The sequence below is a fragment of the Peromyscus leucopus genome, chromosome 12, assembly GCF_004664715.2.
Source record: "Peromyscus leucopus breed LL Stock chromosome 12, UCI_PerLeu_2.1, whole genome shotgun sequence".
NCBI classification, from domain to species: Eukaryota; Metazoa; Chordata; class Mammalia; order Rodentia; family Cricetidae; genus Peromyscus; species Peromyscus leucopus.
The window spans coordinates 9,041,507-9,061,625 of record NC_051073.1 but is presented as its reverse complement, the minus strand read 5'-3'; positions in this window follow the sequence as shown (position 1 = coordinate 9,061,625).

Here is a 20,119-nt window from a genome sequence, read left to right as displayed (position 1 = left end):
CAGGCCCCAGGGGAGAAAATGGTTTCCAATAGCAAGAGACAGCTCTGGTGTTCAAAGTATTCACTAAAAATCACTTAACGAATTATCTGTCAAAGCAAGGGACTGGAGTGGTCAGGAGAGAGCTAACACAGTATGTTCGAATCTGCTTTTTAACAGTTATATATATATAAAGCACTGCTTTATAAGCAGTTTTAATTTTGAAACGGTCTTTTTCCCGGACGACATGCGTCCTGGGGAGGGGATATGTGTGTGTCTACAATGACTGGAGTTACCTCCATGGGGCACTGCATGACTCCAAATGTCACTGTGCTTGCTGTCTGGAGCCCTCCTGCTGCCTCCGCCCGGCTCACCTCATCACAAGTAAGCGCTCCAGGACCTCCCCATGCAGTTATGCTCTTACATTATTAACATCTGTTTGCAAGAGGGCCAAAGAAGGATTCTTTCAGTGGCCCTGAGCATCTGTTAGTGAAAGCAGTCTTCATTGGATATGTAATTCTGATTTATTATTTTAACCTCTCCTAGTGATGACAGAGTAGGATGATCGCTCAAGACATGTTTCCAAGGTTTACTGGTCAAAGCACAGTAGCCAGCACATCCACCTTAATATTTTCCTAAACCTTTGAATTAACAAGTAGAAACAGTCTGTGTTTATAGGCATTGCATGGACGTTGAGAACCCATGCCGTAGACAACATATACTGACCAAAGCTGGATAAGCAGTGTTCCTTGGCATGACTTTGTGTTTGGAGTCTTTCACATTCTCTCTTCTTAATAACGAATTAATAGAAGAACATAAAAGGTTAATAGAACACATTAAAGGTTATTGTAATCTACAGTCCCTGAGTCTGTGGTGGCTTAGTGAGCTGGAGGCTAGGGAGGGTGGAGGGAAGAGAAGAGGGACATATCTCTAACTGTGCTCTGGCACATACCTGTCCCTCTTCTCTTCCCTCCACCCTCCCTAGCCTCCAGCTCACTAAGCCACATGCAGACTGATGTTTATCATCCACCTATGTGTCTCGCTTAGTTCACTTAGCAAAATGTTCATCCATTTCTCATAAATGGTAGCCTAGCATTCTTGTATGTATAAACAGCATTCCATTGTGCATATCCATGTACATATATATGTATACATATACATATACATCATATACATATAAATCATATACATATACATGTATAATCCATTCATCTGTAGAGGATGAGTCTACATCTCAGCTGGTGAGAGCAGTGCAATATGCATGGGCACAGGTATCTCTCTGACATCCCAGGTTTGTTTCCTTCAGAGCTATGTTCAGCAGGATGGCTGAGCTTATCAGAGCAAGAAAACAACAGAATAAGGAGACCTAGAGATGAAAAGAGAATGTTTGTTAAGTATCCATCTGAGAAAGGATGAATATCCAAAATACATAAGGAACTCAACACAGTAACAAAAAAATCCCATTAAAAACGGGCAATAGGTGTGCTCAAGAGATGGATTAGTGGTAAAGAATGCTTGCAGCTCTTGAAGAGGACCCAGGTTCAGTTCCTAGCACCCAATTTGGGCTGTTCACAAAATCTCCACTTTCACGGAATTCAGCACCCTCTTCTGGCCCCCACAGGTACCGGCACTCAAGTGGTACACATTCATATATTCAGCACACATACGCATAAAATAAAATAAGTAGGTAAATCTTCTTTAAATGGGCAAATAGTACAGGACAATGCATGAAACTGGAAATTATGATGTTAAGCAAACCCACTACACTCCCACACTCTCCCACACTGCTGGTGAGTGTGCAAACCAGGGCAGCCACCATGAAGAGCAGACACAGCCACGGCAATCATTAACTCACAGGAGCAGAGGTTACCTGAAATAGTCCTGCACAAGACTAGACCTGTCAACAGCAGTCATGGATGGGAAGGAGCTTGGGGTTCCCTACCCTTCCCTGATGAATGGCTGGCTACTGAAAGATTCTGCAGGGGTAGGGAGGTGAGGGTCAGTGTCTTCAGAATGTACCCACTGATAAGCCCACCAGACTCCACTGGATAGTTCCAAACTCATGGGAACACAAGGGTTAAAGTCAGGGGGCTCAGAAAATAAAAGGCATGAATGTGGGAAGGGACCAGAAGAAAGAGAGGTGGTTGACATGGGTGAAAAAAAGGTAAGAGAGGGCAGAGGTGAGAGTAATCAGAACGCATTAAATATATGTATGAAATTATGCAAAAATAATTAATAAAAATGAAAGAAATAAATGCATAAAGGGAGGCAGTCTTCAGACAGCGCAGTAAGTGAAGCACTGTGTCAGGCAGACACATAGCTCTACTTCATTCTCTTAAGTTATCTTGGCTCTTGACACCTCATTTTCCTTCGCTATTGAAACACCATCGCTCACTGTATTGTTCAAGGTGGCAGGATCACTACCATCATGAAGTTCAGTAATTCAACATTCAAACTAGGTCACCCCCAGCCTCTGTTCCACGGCCCTTCCCCCCCCCCAGGATGGTTTGTGTTGATGTACGGTGGGATTCTCAGAGTTCTAGAATCAGATGTAAAGGACAGCTGTAGGCTGAATCTGCAACTGACTTCCTCCAGACCCAACACAATGTGGTTTGAATGAGAAATGCCCCCCATAGTCTGGGGCATTGGATCCTTGTCCCACAGCTGGTAGCACTGTTTGGGGAGGTTTCACAGGGGTGACCTTGCTGTAGAGGTATGCCACTGGGCGTGGGATTTGACACTAAGGCCTTGACTTATTTCCAGCTTGTTCTCTCTGCTCTGTGCTTACAGGGAAGGACGTGAGATCCCGGTGTCCTCTAACCACTGTGCCTGCTGCTTGCTACCACACTTCCCAGCTGTGGTGGACTCGTCCCTTCAGAACTGCGAACCCAAACTAACTCTTCCTTCCATAATCTCCTTGGTCATAGTGTTTGATCACAACAACAGAAGAGTAATCAATACATCAAGCTTGTGTGGTATCCACCACTTTGGTCCCAGGATGCCTCAACTCACCATGGAAGGCAGCAGGGTGCAGGATAACAAAATTGGGTAGCTTTCAGTGACCTTTCTCCTTTCTGCCCCTTACCAGGCTCTGGACCCAGAGCTTTTTTAACTCATCATCTATAGACACCTCAGCCTGTTTGTTGTCTCAGCTGCCAAGCTGGACATTCATAAATAAGGAGAATAAAATGCAACATGCCGTCGTCAAAGATGAGAGCCATAGATGTGTGTCCAACATCCAGACTTCACACACTTCCTAAATTTCTCCATGGTAACCAGCCAGACATGTAGTTCTTTTTGATATTGAGAAGCTGTGACTCATGTTTACATGTGATTTGCATGTAATATACAGATGCATTTAGAGGAAGTGTATACATCTGCATAACCCTTGCTCTTATTAAGATAGAGAATATTCCACCACATACACGCAAATATTTCTTAATCTGCTTCCAAAATCACCACACTGTTCTGATTTCTCTAATCACTGGTGAGTTCTGTATGTTCTAGAATGTCATAGAAACGACATCATACAGTATGTGTCTTTGGAGTCTCCTTCACTCACTTGACATCATGTATTATGACTGGTGTCACTGGTTCCTTCTACTATAGTATATTGTATAAAGCCTTCATATGGTTTACCAAGTCACCGAATGAAAATTTGAGACATTTTTCATATTTTGTTACCAATTAAGGCTTCGACGACCTACATTTTTATTTAATTTATTTTCCATGTATGAATGTTTTGCCTGCATGCATGTAAGTGTATCACATGCATGTAGTGCCTGTGGAGGCCAGAAAAGGGACTTCCTGGATCCCCTAGAACTGGAATTACAGATGGCTGTGAGCCACCATGGGAGTATGAGTTTGTCTTGAGCAAAGAGCCAGGAATTTGCCACTTTGTCACATTGTAGGTTTGGTCCTACCTTCACTGACAACCTAATATGTATGTCTTAGTTCAACGGGAAGGAGAAAAAGAACCAGAACTTGGGAGGTGGAGGCAGGAGAATTGGACATCTGAGGCCAGTTTCAACTATATGGCAAGTTTGAGACCATCCTGAACTACATGAAACCCTGTTTTAGAAAAGCCAAGGAGGAGAGATAAAGAAAGAAAGAAGGGGTCTGGGGAGATGGCTTTCTGGGGCTCGCTGCATAGGCAGGAGGACTCTGTCTCCAATAAGGGCAAAGGCAGAGACCGACGCCTGAGTATATCCTCTGATATGCTGTGCATTCACACATGTAAATACACACACACACACACACCATATACTTACACAAGCACACATGCACACACACACATACACACACACCATAAGCACACATGCATAGACACATGCTCACACACATGCATACACACATACACACACACACACACACACACACACACACACACACCATACATACATTAGAAGAAAGAAGCTTCACAGTGAAAAGGAATGAAGAGAATGAAATCCATGCAGGGCACATTTAACAATGTTTTCCAGTATTTGGGAGCATCCAATTAAGCCCAATAAGTTGCCAGACAAGTTTATTCTAAAGAGCTGATGATAAATAATGACAGTTTTGAAAACACTAAGTTCATTAGCTGTAGACATTTCATATACTACTCCAGTGCCAACTCAAGTGAAGAGGATGCTTCCTCTTTTGCTGGTAGCCACCTCTACCAGTGTATTTCTGTAGACTGACATCAGAAGAACTCTCAATATGGCCATATAAGTTACGCCTCTGTCTGTAAATTATAAGTTACAGAGTTTTTAGACTAAGATTGTTATATGAGTAACAAAACATTATTTTTAAAAAAGCTCCATCTCAAAAGAATGCAGGCCTGTTGACACCTTGATTTAAGTTCAGGGAGATTCATTTTGGACCTCCAGCACTAAGCACTATAAGGCAATAAATTTGGGTGACTTTTAAAAAAACATTCTGAAAGCATATCCGCTTGACCCTCAATATTGAGGAAGGAATGGTTCTAGAATGCTAAGGGCTGTAGATGCTCGTGTCCCTCACATGTGAAATGGCACATCATTTGCACATAACCCACAAACATCCTCTAGGTTATTTCTCAATTACTTACCACACCTGACACAATGTCAGTTCTGAGGAAACAGCTGTTATTATGTGCTCTTCAGGGACTAATGACAAGAAACGTAAGTCAAATGTGTTCAAGACAGGCACAATTTTTCTCAAATATTTTCTATTCACGATTGGTTGAATCTGAGGATGTAGACCCCACAGATAGGGAGGTTCAACTGTGTAGATAATAGTCAGCTAGATAGGTCCTCAAAGAACCATGACTCCCACGGTTTATGTTCCTACATCAGACCTGCCCTTCATGTTGATGCAGGCCCACTCCCTTAACAAGCATTAGAACACAATGGTGACGGCTCTCTGTCACCTCCTGACCTGTGTCTTAAGTGGACCTGTCATGTCTACATTTTTGCTGTTAGGAACCCTGACCTTCCATGAAAGTTCAGCTCTGCTGCTGGAAAGATGATATAGAGGTGGCAGGAAGAGAGGGAGGGGCTGTGGGGGAACAGAAAACCCAGAGCCATGACCCCCATCAAGTCGCAAGAAGAGTTCAGCCCCTGCGGGCCACGTGGACAAGGTGTGAGCTGTCCAGGCTATGTCCTTCTGAACCCTGGAGCTGTAGGAAGTAAGCAAATAAAATAGTTATTTTAAGCCAACAAACTTAGGGAATCATTTTCCTAGCACTAGATAGGGTCATATGGAACCTGCTGAAAACCACTTGGTGGAGGAAGACATTTTAAGCCTGATTTATGTAGAGATGGTTCTGCCTAATGAACTCAGACCTGCCAAAAATAGTGCAATTATCACACCACAGCCAAACTGAAAAAGCGGACCTAAAACACAATGCTGAGGTGAAACTCTCCTGGTGGGCAGAACTTGAAGCAAGCACAGTCTTGTAGGTGGCTCTTTACATGGCCTAGGAACAGTAACTGATGATTTGATCAGACAGGCAGGCCCTTGGAACTCACATGATTTAACTTTTATGTTTTTGAGAACATCACACATGAGCACTCCATCTTCATGACTCCTGCTCCTCCCCACAACTCCTCCCATGTCCCATGCCACTCATTCCCAAAATCGTGGCCTCTTCTTCTGAATTATTATTGTTAAATATATACATATGTAGATGATAGATATATCATACATACATACATATATATATATATATACACACACACACACATACACACACACAAATATGTGGTGCCACTTAATCCATTTAGTGTTGCTCATATGTACATGTGTCCATGACTGGCCACCTGGGACTGGACAACCTATTTGGGAGCCTGTCCTTGAAGAAAAATGATTCTCCCTCTGCCAGAAGCCACTGACCACCTGCAGGTCTACATCCAGGGTGAGATCTTGTAGAATTCTCCCTGTCCATGTTAGCATGTCAGCTGGTGCTGCCATTACTCAGGTCTGTCCAGGCAACAATGTTGTTGAGATTTCATGGGTGCAGCTTCCTTGACATGTCTACAAGACATGATCTAACAGCAGATATTCTGATTTCTGGTCCTTACAATCATTCTGCTCCCTCTTTCATGAGTTTCCCCAACCCTTAGGTAGAGAGGCTGCATTAAATATGTATCAATTGGGTCTGGGTACCCCCATGGTCACTTGTTCTCTGCATTTTAACCACTTTGGTATCTTTGTGATGGTTGCCATCTGTCAAAGACACATACACACACACACACACACACACACACACACACACACACACACACACACACACGGGGGCCAGGGGGCTCTTTGATGAAGAGTGAGAGCTATACTTATTATAGGCAGAAGCATATGGTTAGAAATTACTTTGTTTTAGGGAAATTGCAGTAATAGTTTCTCCTCTAGAGTCTACCATCACTCCAGCCACAAGTAGTTGGCTAGGTTTGCAGTATCAGGCATGAGTTCCCTCCCATTAAATGGGCCTACAATCTAATTAGATAGCTGTTGGTTACCTCCAAGATAAAAATGCCATTATTGCCGGGCGATGGTGGCACACGCCTTTAATCCCAGCACTCGGGAGGCAGAGCCAGGCGGATCTCTGTGAGTTCAAGGCCAGCCTGGGCTACCAAGTAAGCTCCAGGAAAGGCTCCAAAACTACACAGAGGAACCCTGTCTCGAAAAAAAACAAACAAACAAACAAACAAAAGATCTGGGGCTGGAGAGATGGCTCAGAGGTTAAGAATACCAACTGCTCTTCCAGAGGTCCTGAGTTCAATTCCAGCACCACATGTGGCTCACAACCATCTGTAATGAGATCTGGTACAACCTTCTGTATACATAATAAATAAATAAATCTTTAAAAAAATGCCATTATTGCACCACTATGGATATCTTTCCAACCCAGCTGTTGCTGTAGTTCACAGGCTTTACAACTGGGAATGTAAATGGATGGATAGAAGGACTGCAAATGTAATGGATAGAAAGACTCCTCTCCCTTCACAACTTACATAACACCTTCTGATACTGTCAGTCCTCATGGAGGAGGCTTCAAGGTCAGTTCCAGCTTGATTCCTCCAAGTCCTGGATCAAAAGGATGTGATTTCTTCAGCAATGGGGTCTTACCTTCCAGGCACATGTTTGTTTTTTGTTTTTTATATAAATAGTGACACAATAGTTATTAGAAAGAAGTATAAAGACAGAACTTTCTGCATGGATAGCATGAGATGTTAGAGTCTGTGACTTTAGCTGAAGAGAGACCTCACCACAGGAGGGACTTCATTATCATGTGCACAGCTTGACCCACTATATATGAGGTCTACCCATGTCTACTTTAAGCTACCCAGTCGTTGGCCAATTCATTGGTGGGCATCATGAAAGTAATGGAAATTCTCTACGGCCTCAATAAAAATAAGCCCAATCCATTGCTGTCACATATTAAATGCACCTGCAGCAGAGACCCACGTGGAACGTCTGCTATAGCCTCATTCCACGAGAGAACCATGCACCGGAGTCATCACAGAGGGCCAGTGATTCATTCTCACTGGGAATGATACTTAGCCTGCGTACGCATTTGCACCCCTGCCTGCAGCAGTTCCGGCCCAGTTTAATAGCTTTGCATTCTGAGAGCTCCTCGTTCGTCATCATAGTGCTTCACAGAATCTCAATTCCAGCCTGGGAAATCATCTTGTATCAAGACAGGGGTGTGGCAAGCTCAGGATACAGAATTCACCAGCCTTCCCAGGATCCCGCTTAGCAGCTGCCCTAATGAAACATTTGAATAACCTCTTGACAACTCGGGTGCAGAAGAAACTCGGGTGCGCAGTGTCTTGTATCTACTAACTCACAGCTGGTCACATATCAAAGACTAAAAGCGGGCATCATCGTACAGGATGCCGGGACAGGCGCAGAGAGAAGGAAATGGTACAGGCACTTCCACCTGAGCACTTACAGAACCAAAGACTGCCCGTGGTGACCAATGACCTCCTTGTTTGACAGGAGTGCTTGTGGACTGAGCACTAGGGTTGTGTTCTTTCGTTCCCACAACTTTGGCAATCAGAGAGTGGGCCTCGGAGACACTGCCCACTTGGTGCTGCCAATGATAGAATGCAGGAGCCACGTGTGGCCAGCCGATCACTGACCAAAAACGCCCGTGCAAATAATGATACCTGTTCTTCAGATTCTGAGAATGAGACTGAAAATGGACTCATGATTAGGCAGTTAGGAACAGGTGTGTGTCATCAGCTGGCCCAGACACCGGGAGAGGTGCCTACCAGTCTGGGAACACTCATAAGCGGTCTGCAGCAAGAAGGATTTTGAGACAAGCATCCCGCATCCTCAACAACATCCAGCTCTCTGAACAACATTGCCTTTCTTGCCTCCATGTCTTACCTCGAGACTGAACTGGCTTTTTGTGCATAGAGAAGTCAGACTTGGGCCTGGGACCACTTGTGGATATATCAGCCCATAGTTTCCTTTCCCTCTCCTACGAGGCTAGTGCCTATTATCTGTTATGCTTATAGTCTATTAGCCTACCTTGTTATTTAAATTACAAGGTAAAAAAGGAAGGATGTAATAAGTCTTGATGTACAATACTACCACCCAGACATAGATTAAATGACAAATAATACATTACAATTTGGGATGAAAAGAAGTTTCAGGATATTTGAGGCATGGTTGCATCATAATAGAACATTAAATATGAGCTAAGAAGGTACGTTAACAGAGTGGACTGTGTAATTTTAAATTATCTCAGCCTGTCTCCTATATTCCCAGGACTCTGAGATTGACATTGGAATCACTGAACTTTGACCATAGCAGACTGCTCTCCATAATGCAGGTCAGCCTTAGCCAACCAGCTGAAGGCCTTAACTAACCTGGAGGTTGGCATCTCTAAAGAGGAGAGAAGCCGCCAACAGACCCTCTCAACATCACTGAGTCCCTGAATCCCAAGCTTGCCAAGCCCCGGCTACAGAGTTCGGAATTCCCAACCGGCATTATCCCATGAGCCAATTCCTTATGATTATTAATGACAAATCCTCTATGATGGATAAATTAATTAATTAAATCCTATGACAAATATACTGACCAGCATCCACCCTAGCTGCATAACCATATGCACAGGTAATGGCCCATCTAGCCTGCACCAGCCCTCCTCCCCAGCCCCCCTCTGCAGCTGATGCATGCCTTTCCATACTCCTTGTGAGTTTTGTACTAGTCCCCTGTGCTAGTATTACAGGCCAGAGCAGGGGCCTTTCTCTGGTCCCCTACATCCCCTCCCACCCCTTCTCCACCTCCTTTCACAACCGTGCATGGTTGTATTCCTTTAATAACTTTTCCCACCCTATAAAACTCACAATGGAGGGCTGGAGAGATGGCTCCATGGTTAAGAGCACTCGGCTCTTCCAGAGGTCCCGGGTTCAATTCCCAGCACCCACATGGGGACTCACAGCTGCCTGTAACTCTAGTTCCAGGGGACCTGACACCCTCACACAGACAACACACACAGGCAAAACAGAACTGATGGAGCACCACTCTTCATACACACACAGACATATATACACACACACACACACACACACACACACACACACACACACACACACACACACACACACTTACTCATACAATGTGCTCAGCACAGAAAAAGACTAATATTGACAAACAGTTCTTGCTTCTGGTCTCCCTCATTCCCTGTTCACTGAGTGCCGTGTGTAGCCAGATGCCTTTCTAAGAGAATGCCAGGAAAGATCACTGGGATCTAGAACCATGGCCATGGCCAGGAGGAGGGTTAAGTTCAACATAAAACCTTCTGTGCACTTAGCACAGAAGTCCACTCCATTCAAGGGAGCAGGGGCTGGTTCCCACAGCTTACTCACTGTGGACACCGGGCAGAGGAGCTGGTGTGAGCAGGGGCTGTCTCCCACAGCTTACCCACCATGGACACCGGGCAGAGGAGCTGGTGTGAGCAGGGGCTGGTTCCCACAGCTTACTCACTGTGGACACCAGGGAGAGGAGCTGGTGTGCACACTAAATATCTACCGGGTTCTCTTTTGTATTTGCATGTCATATAAACACAATGAATATAACATGATTTCTCTATTATCTCTGTGAGATTCTTTGATCCTATATTCTGGGATAACTATGCATTATAATAGGGTAATAATGGCCTCAGAATAATACCAAAAAGCCATAGAATTTGGGTTTATTGCTTACCATATGCCAAGCAGTTTTCAATAGTTGTCTTGTAATTGTCTTGAAACTCTAAAAACCACAGCTTGCCATCTTTACTGTATGGATAAAACATTGAAATTCAGCAAGTTCTACTCAAGTCTCTCAGTTACTAATCACAAGACACTGGCATCTTTGTGACCTCAAAGCCCAAATTTTTTTATGCTATTATACTTCAATCAGCATTATTATAACATAATTAACAATATTATTACACAATTATTTATAACAAAAGCTTAGTTTAAAATTTTCAGGTAAAATTTTGCCTTTTTTTTTCTTTTCCACTTTTTTCATGTGCATGTGGTATGCATGTGTATGTGTGTTGCACTTGTATGGGCACACATATGCACACATGTGAAAGCATGCATGTAGAGGCCCATGGTTCTTCTACCTTATTCACTGAAGCAGAATCTCTCAATCAAACCTGGAGTTCACTAACATTGCTAGTATTGCCAGTCAACTTGCTGGGATGGGCGAGGAGATCCTCTGTCTCCACCTTCCAGGGCTGGAATTACCGGTGAGCCACCACAACCACGTGACATTTCTGTGGATTCTGGGGATCCTAACTTTGGCTCTGGTGCTTGCATAGCAAGCCTTTTAACCCAGTAAGCCACATCCCCAGCACTGACAGAGACATTTCCGCATGCTTTTGAGAGTATCTATCCTATTGACTACATTAACAGAGGAACAGCATATTAGTTTATGGACTGTTTTGTATGTTCAAACCACTCCCAAATGTTTGATATTCTCATTTAGTCTTCACAATAGCCCCATAACAGGAGATATTATTTAGCCTAATTTTTTAAGATAGGAAACTCAGAGAGCCTAAGAAGCATTCCAAAGTTACTCAGAGTGGACCACGCTGGAATTCAGCACATCTCATGGAACCTGCTCTCTCCCGCCCATGTGTCTTTGGTCTCTCCCTCAGGCTGGGGAAAGGAATGCGTTTTGTGTTTCCCCAAACCTGCCCTTTCATCTCCTGTCTCAGCACCATCTGCTGTTGTTTCTCCCTTCAGAAAGGTCTCTCAAACAGCATCCTGTTTATCTCTAGGACGGTTCCAACGTCCAGCTCTATTTAAACCTCAGGCAGGCAGGCTCATTCCATCAGGGCATCTCCCTACGAGCAATCAGTTGAGCAAAGAAAAAGAAACATCTCAGACTATTTCAGCTGCAGAGTGACACAGCGCCTCTCCCCATCACAGCTTAGATGCTGTAAGACACAGCTTTCCCTTGCCCAAGCACTCCCTCACAACCAGATGACTTTGCTCTGAGCCACGATTCAGAACCACAGGGGATTTCACGGTGCCCTTAGCTGCAGCTAACTGTGGCTGTTTGGGGTGTTTATGACAGCTAGGTACACACACTGTCTCGTCTACCGTCGAAGGAAAAGATGGTTGCATCTTTGTGACAGGAACCTGGGGACAGAGTCGGACCTCCTTCCGCCGTTGACACCACCACCATCAGCTCCAAAGCAAATAAAGTAAGAAAGAAAATTGAAGAGAAGAGAATTGCTTTTTAACTCACTACAGGGAGAGAACATGCGATTCATGAAAAGGAGAAACATCCACAAAAACACACAGTGAGGAGAAGGCAGCTGACATTTATAAAATCTCAATCCACACCGAGAGCTCCGCATGCGCTTCCCGACTGCCCGACCAGACAGATACGGTCATTTCCATATCTTACAGGGAACAAGTACCAGGAAGAAAGTCTAATTTTATGAACATTTCCAACTCAAAAGAGCAGGCTTTTCCCATCATTCTCTACTGCCTTTATGTACAAAATTATGCAAATTTCTCTCCAAATCTCTGAAAATGAAGTTGTATGAAAGAAAATAAAAATCTTAAAAGGGGGGCTTCAGAGCCTGCTGAAGCCTCTACAAACTGTCCCTTTTTTCTCATATTTCTTATTCTATTTATAAGTACCACTGTGCTTAAGCCTCAGTAAAACTTGCTTTAAACTCTGAAGTTTACAATAAAAGAAACAGGAAAAAATGTCATTTCAACTAAAAAAAAAAAACCAGAAATGTCCTAGTCCTACATATCTTCAGTTCCAGAAGCCAACACCCACCTCCCCGGATTGTGGGAGAAACCCTTTGGTCCTCCTGCAGAAGGCTTCCTTCTTCCTAGTTGAGAGTTTTTATGGGCTTCTTACCCAAGATGCCCTCCTTTCTCCTGACCCATGAAAGGTCAGCCAGGCCAGAGTCTCCTTACCCACCCCAGAACCAGACTTTGAGTGAAATCAGAGAGAGAAAATAACTAAGAAAGTTCATCCTAAAGACAACATCCACCCCTGTTCCTGATGTCTGGATCCTGGCTCCGTGCATTTCTTTTCTGTCTTCACATCTTTTCCAGTCTCAGATCTCTCTCTCTTTCCTCTCGGTCCTCCTCATCTTCCTGCGCATCCTCTGATATCTGACCTGTACTCTCATCTTGTCCCTTCACGACCACCGAATCAAGACTACATCACACGAGCTCTGGGCCTGCCATGGTTCTTCCATCCATGAGCACCATGGTGTGTACGACAAATTGCTAAACGGTCTTATTAATAAATAGCCTGGAGCCAGATATCAGGGTAAAAACTGAGAGATCAGAAAAGCAGAAAGAAGCCAGCCAGTTCTTACCACCTGGAAATCCTCAGCCAAAAGAGAGCTACCTTTTGTATACCCATGCCTATATGTCTTTCTGTTCCTCCATCTCATTTCCTCTCTCTGCACAACTACATCACTTCCTCTCTCCACCCAGCTACATCACTTCCTATCTGTCTGCACAGACCTCTAGACCTCTATGGTTAGTGCTGGGATTAAAGGCGTGTGTCACCATGCCTGGCTCTGTGCCTCAGAGTGGCCTCAAACTCACAAAGATCCAGATCCCGAATGCTAGGATTAAAGGTGTATGCTCCATTACCTGACTTCTGTGTTTACTATAGTGGCTGGCTTTTTCCTCTGATCCTCAGATAAGCTTTATTAGGGTGCACTTTATTTGGGGGGACACTATATCACCATAGTGGTGGGCACAGTGACCACATTGCATTGGTGTGGCTGTGTTCTTTTGCATGGAAGAAGGGAGCCAGGGGCTGCTAAGCTGGCTGAGAGCTGCCCATGGAAGAAGTTACAGGTCAATGTCAAGATTTACTACAAAGAAAGCAATCAACAAATAAAACAAAGGGGAGGTGAAGCGTGACAGATCGGTGCGACGTGTAAAATTAGAGCTGATATCACGTTCAAGGACCTAATAATTTTAATAGAACTCCAAATTATGATACGGAGAAGGTCTTCGGGATGAAGTTGGTGGGAACATCTCCTAAGGCAAGGTGGGGATGGGGTTGAAACAAGATGGCATCAGAAACACAACGACTCTTATTAGGACCAGAAACACAACGACTCTTATTAGGACGTGAAGGGGAGGGCATTGTAACTGAGTCCCAAGAACAGAGGGTGTGTGAGCACTTCGTGATGACACAAATATACTGGTTCTAGTCCTAGAACCTTTCACACAGTATTCTGCCTCACCTACAGCTCTGTCTGGAAAGATGAGGGGTTTTGCATTAATGAAATGGACAAATTAGCTTGGAAAATGTCATTCCACACAGGGGAAAAATCTAACCAGAGAGTTGAGGAACAAAGGAAAATATGTGGGTTTTTGTTTTGTTTTTATGGTTTGGAGTCCTGGGAGAGTGTGTTATTGTCTTAGGTACTTTTCTATTGCTGTGGTGAAAGAAAGAAAGAAAGAAAGAAAGAAAGAAAGAAAGAAAGAAAGAAAGGAAGGAAGGAAGGAAGGAAGGAAGGAAGGAAGGAAGGAAGAAAAAAAACACCATGGCCAAAGCAATTTATACAAGAAAGTGTGTAATTGGGCTTACCGTTTCAGAGGGTTAGAGTCCATGACAGCAGAGCAAAGTCATGGTGGCCAGGACAGCTGAGAGCTTGCATCAGAATTCCCAGCTCAGGAGGCAGAGAGAGCACACTGAGGCTGGCTCAAGTCTTTTAAAACCCAAAAGCCCACCCACCCCCAGTGACACGCCTTCTCCACCCAGCTCACACCTCCTGATCCTTCCCAAACAGTTCCACCAGCCAGGGACCATTTATTTAAGCATATGAGCCTATGGAGGCCATTCTCATTCAAACCACCACAGGGAGTTTGAACGAGATGTGTCTCCCCTGCCTCGCCCCATAGTCTAGGGCACTGGAACAGGGGTCCTCAGTTGGTGGTGCTGGTTGGGGGGCTTAGGGGGTACAGATGTGCTAGAGCAAGTATGTCATGGGAGGGGAGGGAGGTGCTTTAAAAGCCTACGCCCTCATCCTATTACCAGCTTGTTCTCTCTGCTTCTTGCTTGCAATGCTCAGCATCCAGTTCCCTCCACCATGCCTGCTGTTTGCTGACACACTTCCTACCATAACAAACTAAGCACGAATAAATCCTTGCTTCTCTAAGTCGCCTCAGTGGTGATGTTTTACTAGAACAATAGAAAAGTAACGCAGAGGACTGGGCTGTAGAGTTGGGTCACTATTTGGTGGCACCAACCAGGAAAGAGAGGAAGGGGACCTGCAAGCAAGGCTGGGCACTGCAGGCCACTGCTCTCAAAGGCCCGTGTCTGCAGGCTTCTAAAACTTCTCCATCTCTGAGAACCAACATGAGTCTGTGGGGACACTTCACAGGTGAACTGTGTAAACACCAGAGCTCGTGAGTCATCCTTCGCCTGAGAGATTAGCAATTTAGGAAATGCGACACAAGCCAGAGTTGGAAAAGTAAAGATTTTAAATAGAGGAAACAGTTAACTCTACATACAAATAACTGGAGGAGGACAGCTTTGTGTGATCCCTGAGATGCTGAAAAGGTTATCACACACAGAAGTTCAGCGTCAGTCAGCCGCTGGAACAGCTGGGTCTGTGAGGGTGAATGTGCCCGTCTTCCAAGCTGGTGAACGTGCACTCTCTGGGGACCACTGTCCACACACCCATTGCTCTGTTGCCCCTGTTCAGGGACCAGGTCCTCTCATTACCTTCCAGACACTTTCCTCTGAGGGCTCCTAGCACAGTTTAGTTCTTATTGTTCTACCGTTGAGTTTTCCTCTGAAAATAAGACTTCCAGGCTTAAGTAACCAGAGAAGAACATTTAAGCCCTAAAAGTGATTTTGAGAGGACATCTGTGTGTCTATGTACACAAGCGTTTGAGAGTGCCCACTGGGCAGGAGCTTGGATGTTGAATGCCTCCCCCGCAAAAAAAAAAAAAAAAAAAAAAAAAGATATTACTGTATCCAAATTCCCAGAACCTCATGAATCTTGTCTTATTTGAGAAAAAGCATCATTGTACATGGGATAAATTAAGCATCTTACAGTAAGATTGTCCTGAGTCAATCAGGTGTCTCTAAATTCAGAGAGACGCCATTATGAAAGAGAAACAGGGAGAACTTTCAGACCAACAGACAGAAGACGACGCAGGAAGAGAAGAAGTCAACCAAGCCAAAAGCAGAAATGAGAGTGGTGCAGCCACAAGCCCGGAGCCTAGAAGGCAGGATAGGAAGTGAATAGGATACTTCCTCTACAGGAGAGGAAGTGAACGGGATACTTCCTCTACAAAGAATAAGGAAAATGAATGTAAATACTTTCTACAAGACAGGAAATGATTATAATACTTCTCAAAATAGAATGATGTACTTTCCAGAAGAGATGAATGGAATACTTCCTTTGTGCTTCTAGAAGGAACCACCTTTGGTACCTTGATTTCAGACTTTGAACCTCCAGACTGTGGCAGAATAAATTTGTATTGTCTTAAGCCACTCAATCCGTGAGTCTCTCTCTCTCTTTTTTTTTTTCCTTACAAGGCTGAAGGAGCCATCCGTGAAGGAAAGGGAGGGGCTAACAATGCAGATGCCAGGGCCACATCCTGAGATATCCTAGGAGTATGGGGCCTTCAAGAGACACAAGTGCATCCTTTTTTACTAATTTGAACTGAGTAACTGTCTTTTCTTACACCTGAGAAAACTTATGTCTCAAAGCCACACAGGCCCCAGGGTCATAAACATCAGCTAACGTTTTCTGTAAAAAGAGCCTGGAAGTCAATATTCATTTGAGTGAAGGTTTCCATCATTTTTTCATTTAAAAACTAATTTTTAAAAAGGAAAATAAATAAGTAGAACGTTCATTCTAGCTAATGCTATGTTTTCCTATGACTTCATCCCAATTCTGGCTGCTGTGTTTTTCAGTTACCCCATCTTTTCAGCTCAACATCAGCGATTAAATCCGGCTTCCTAACAGCATCCCTGGCCAATTTCCAGCCTTCGGGGAAATGGTGCACAAAATAATAGCTTTGTTGACATGAAAAAGGAGAGAGAGGAGCAGAATGTACCGAACATGAAGTTAACAAGGTGAGGCTCCGTGTCCTGCCGGAAACAATGGCCAATTTACATTCCTGGTTCCTAGAGGCAGGATCTGCCCAGACAGTTAGCAAAGCTATGAGAGAGATCTGAGATGCACAGAGCACTCCGCAGTTCATAAAGTGCGTCCTCGTCATCCTGGTTTCTTTCTGTGGCTGTGATGAAACAGTGATACAGCCGAGCTGGGGGAGAAAGGGTTTGTCTGACTTACAGGTCACGCCCGCCCGTCATCAAGAGATGCCAAGGCGAGAACCCAGAGGCGGGAACTGAAGCGGGAACACCGCTCTCTGACTTGCTCCCCCATGGCTTTCTCAGCCGGCTTTCCTGTACCACCCAGGACCACCTGCCCAAGAGGTGGCACCACCCACAGTGGGCTGGGCCCTCCCACATCAATCGTTAATCAAGAACGTGCCCCCGAGACTTGCGCACAGGCCAAGCTGATGGAGGTGATTCCTCAGCTGAGGTCCCCTCTTCCCAGGTGACTGCGGTTTGTGTCAAGTTGACAAAAACCTAACCCCCCACATCCACCTACTTCCTCATTCAATAACTTCTTCCTCAGGCCCCTCGATATAGACTAGGACAGAACGATAGCTCACTTATTACAGGCAAGAAAACAGGCTCTGCAGAGTAGGGAGATTTTCCATAGCTAAGGACTCTTGAAAAGCAGGACCCACTCCCTTACAAAGCAGCATGAGGCGAAACCTTGCTTCCTTCCCTCAAAGGTGAGAAGTGGGGCTATGCATCTCCTGGGCTACCTCTCAAGTCTCTAAACAGAGGCCTGATGGAGTTATCTTTTGGTCCTATGGTTTGACTATGAAATGCCCCCGTGGGCTTCTGGGTAAAAGTCTCAGCTCCCAGGTGGTGGTGCCATGTTGGGAGGGTCTAGAAACTTTAGGAGGTAGGCCTAGCTGGAAGAGGGAGGAGTCCACCTGAGTGTACCATGTCCCTGACCCCTTCCTCCTCTCTGCCTCCTGTCCACAATGAGAAGAAGGTCCTCTGGCGAACACCTTCATCATGGTGTTCTCCTCAAGTGCATAGGGCCAGTGAGCATGGCCTGCTCCCTATGGAACCACGAAGCCAAACAAACCCTCCCAGGCGCTTCCTTCCTCACAGTTCTTACTCCTGATGAGGAGAGTCACTAACACAGAGGAAGAGAGGAACAAACCTACCATGGGATTCCAGAGCTAAGAAAGCCCTCTACCTCAACCAGCCCGTCACCCCAGCTCCCAGCTCACCTAAAACTGGAGTAAGAGTCACAGCTACAAATGGACAAGAAAGAGGGAGGGAAAGAGAGAGAGGTGGATGGCTGTGGGAGGAAATGAGAGGACACTCGTCAGTGATTTACCTTAGCTGTGAAGGGACCTCACCCCCTCCTTTCCTGCTCCACAGCACACTGATTTCCCACCAGCTTCCCACATCCTCACCCATTTCCTCTCTGTTCAGCCTCCAGATTAAAACTTTCCTAAAAGCAGATGTGGATGTGAGTGAGGAAGAGACACACCCACAACACACTGAGCGTCTAGAGGTCAGTGTGCTTGGGGTGGAGACTGGGAAAGGGGTAACAATGGGAAAGGACTCTTCACTGTAGGACCCGCACCTACAGCCATTTTGCTTCATGCTGAGCCCAAAATTAATTGAATGTGGAATTTCTCTCATGTTTTAAGTGAGGAAATCAGAGGAGAAGTAAAATGCAAAGATATATTGCTCAAGGTCAAATACCAGATTTTGAGCAATTGCAATGTTCAAGCTTGGTCAGTTACACCATGTTATACATGTGTGTGTGCTCACACTCATGTGTGCACATACACACACACACACACACACACACACACACACACACACACACCTCAGCCCAGATGCTGCAGGAAGCACCTGACAACGATTTGGTTTGAATAAGAAAGGTCCCCCAGGAGCTCATGTGTTTGAACACTTGGTCCCCAGTTGCTGGTGCTGTTTGGGGAGGTTATGGGACCTTAAGGATGTACAGCCTCACTAGAGGAGGTACATCACTGGGGGCAGGCATTGAGGGTTTGTAGCTTTGCCCACTTCCTGTTTGCTCTCTCTACTTCCTGTGTGCAGCTGATATGTGATCTCTCAGCTTCCTGCTCCAGCTGCCTGCTGCCATGCCTCCCTGGCCATTATGGCCACCTAAACCCTCCAAAGCTGTAAGCCAACATACACACTTTTTTCCTTAAGTGTTTTTTGGTCATGGTATTTTACCACAGCAAAACAACAAAAAGTAAAAAGATAGGCAGGTCTTTGGATCTGACATGCCCAACTAGAAATTCTGGAATGGAGTTGTATCCACTCGTATCTCCAGAACTCCAGAATCCCCAAATGAACAGTGTATAAGAAACAAACTCCCATTGGTCATTTCTAGTCAAACTCAATTCACAGGAAAAGGCAGACTAGATGAAAGGATGCTCTGGAAGCGGAGTGAAGGATTTCCATGAAGCAGCTGGCGTGTGTTCAAACAGCACTAGAGCTGCTGGATGCGTCCTATCAGACGTAGTTGCATTTTTAGGTTCATATTTTCATACCAGGGAATGGGTTTCATACGGCATCTCCATACACGCATCGTTATATGTCAACCTCACCGTTCTGCTCCCCTCTTCCGGCCACTTTCTTCCCCACTCCCCCGCCCCCCGCCCCGACTTCTGCTTCTTAGTCCATGCATCCCTTCACCCTCTCCCTTGTACCTGGCTTCTCAATTCACCCATGTTTGAACCTTTTCTCCAAAGCCTGGCGTTTCTTCAGTGCAGCCACAGATCTTTTCTGGGTCCTGTCACTGAGGAGACATCAGCCCCGGGATGCTGCAGAGACTGACCAAGGAGAGATACCATTCACTTCAAGGCCGGCTTGAAAATGGATGTGGAATAGGGGATGGGGGGGCAGACGGTTACTTCAGATTCACGGAGAATGTTGCGATTAATGAAGGTTTGGTACCATCTATAATGATGTCCCAAGTTCAAGCACAAGGCTGCCTAAGTGGAACAGGAAGGGGTGCAGAGGCTCCTTTAGAATGAAGAACTGTGAGGGAGGGTGTTGGCCTCATCCCCCTCATGAATTCAGCCAGGGA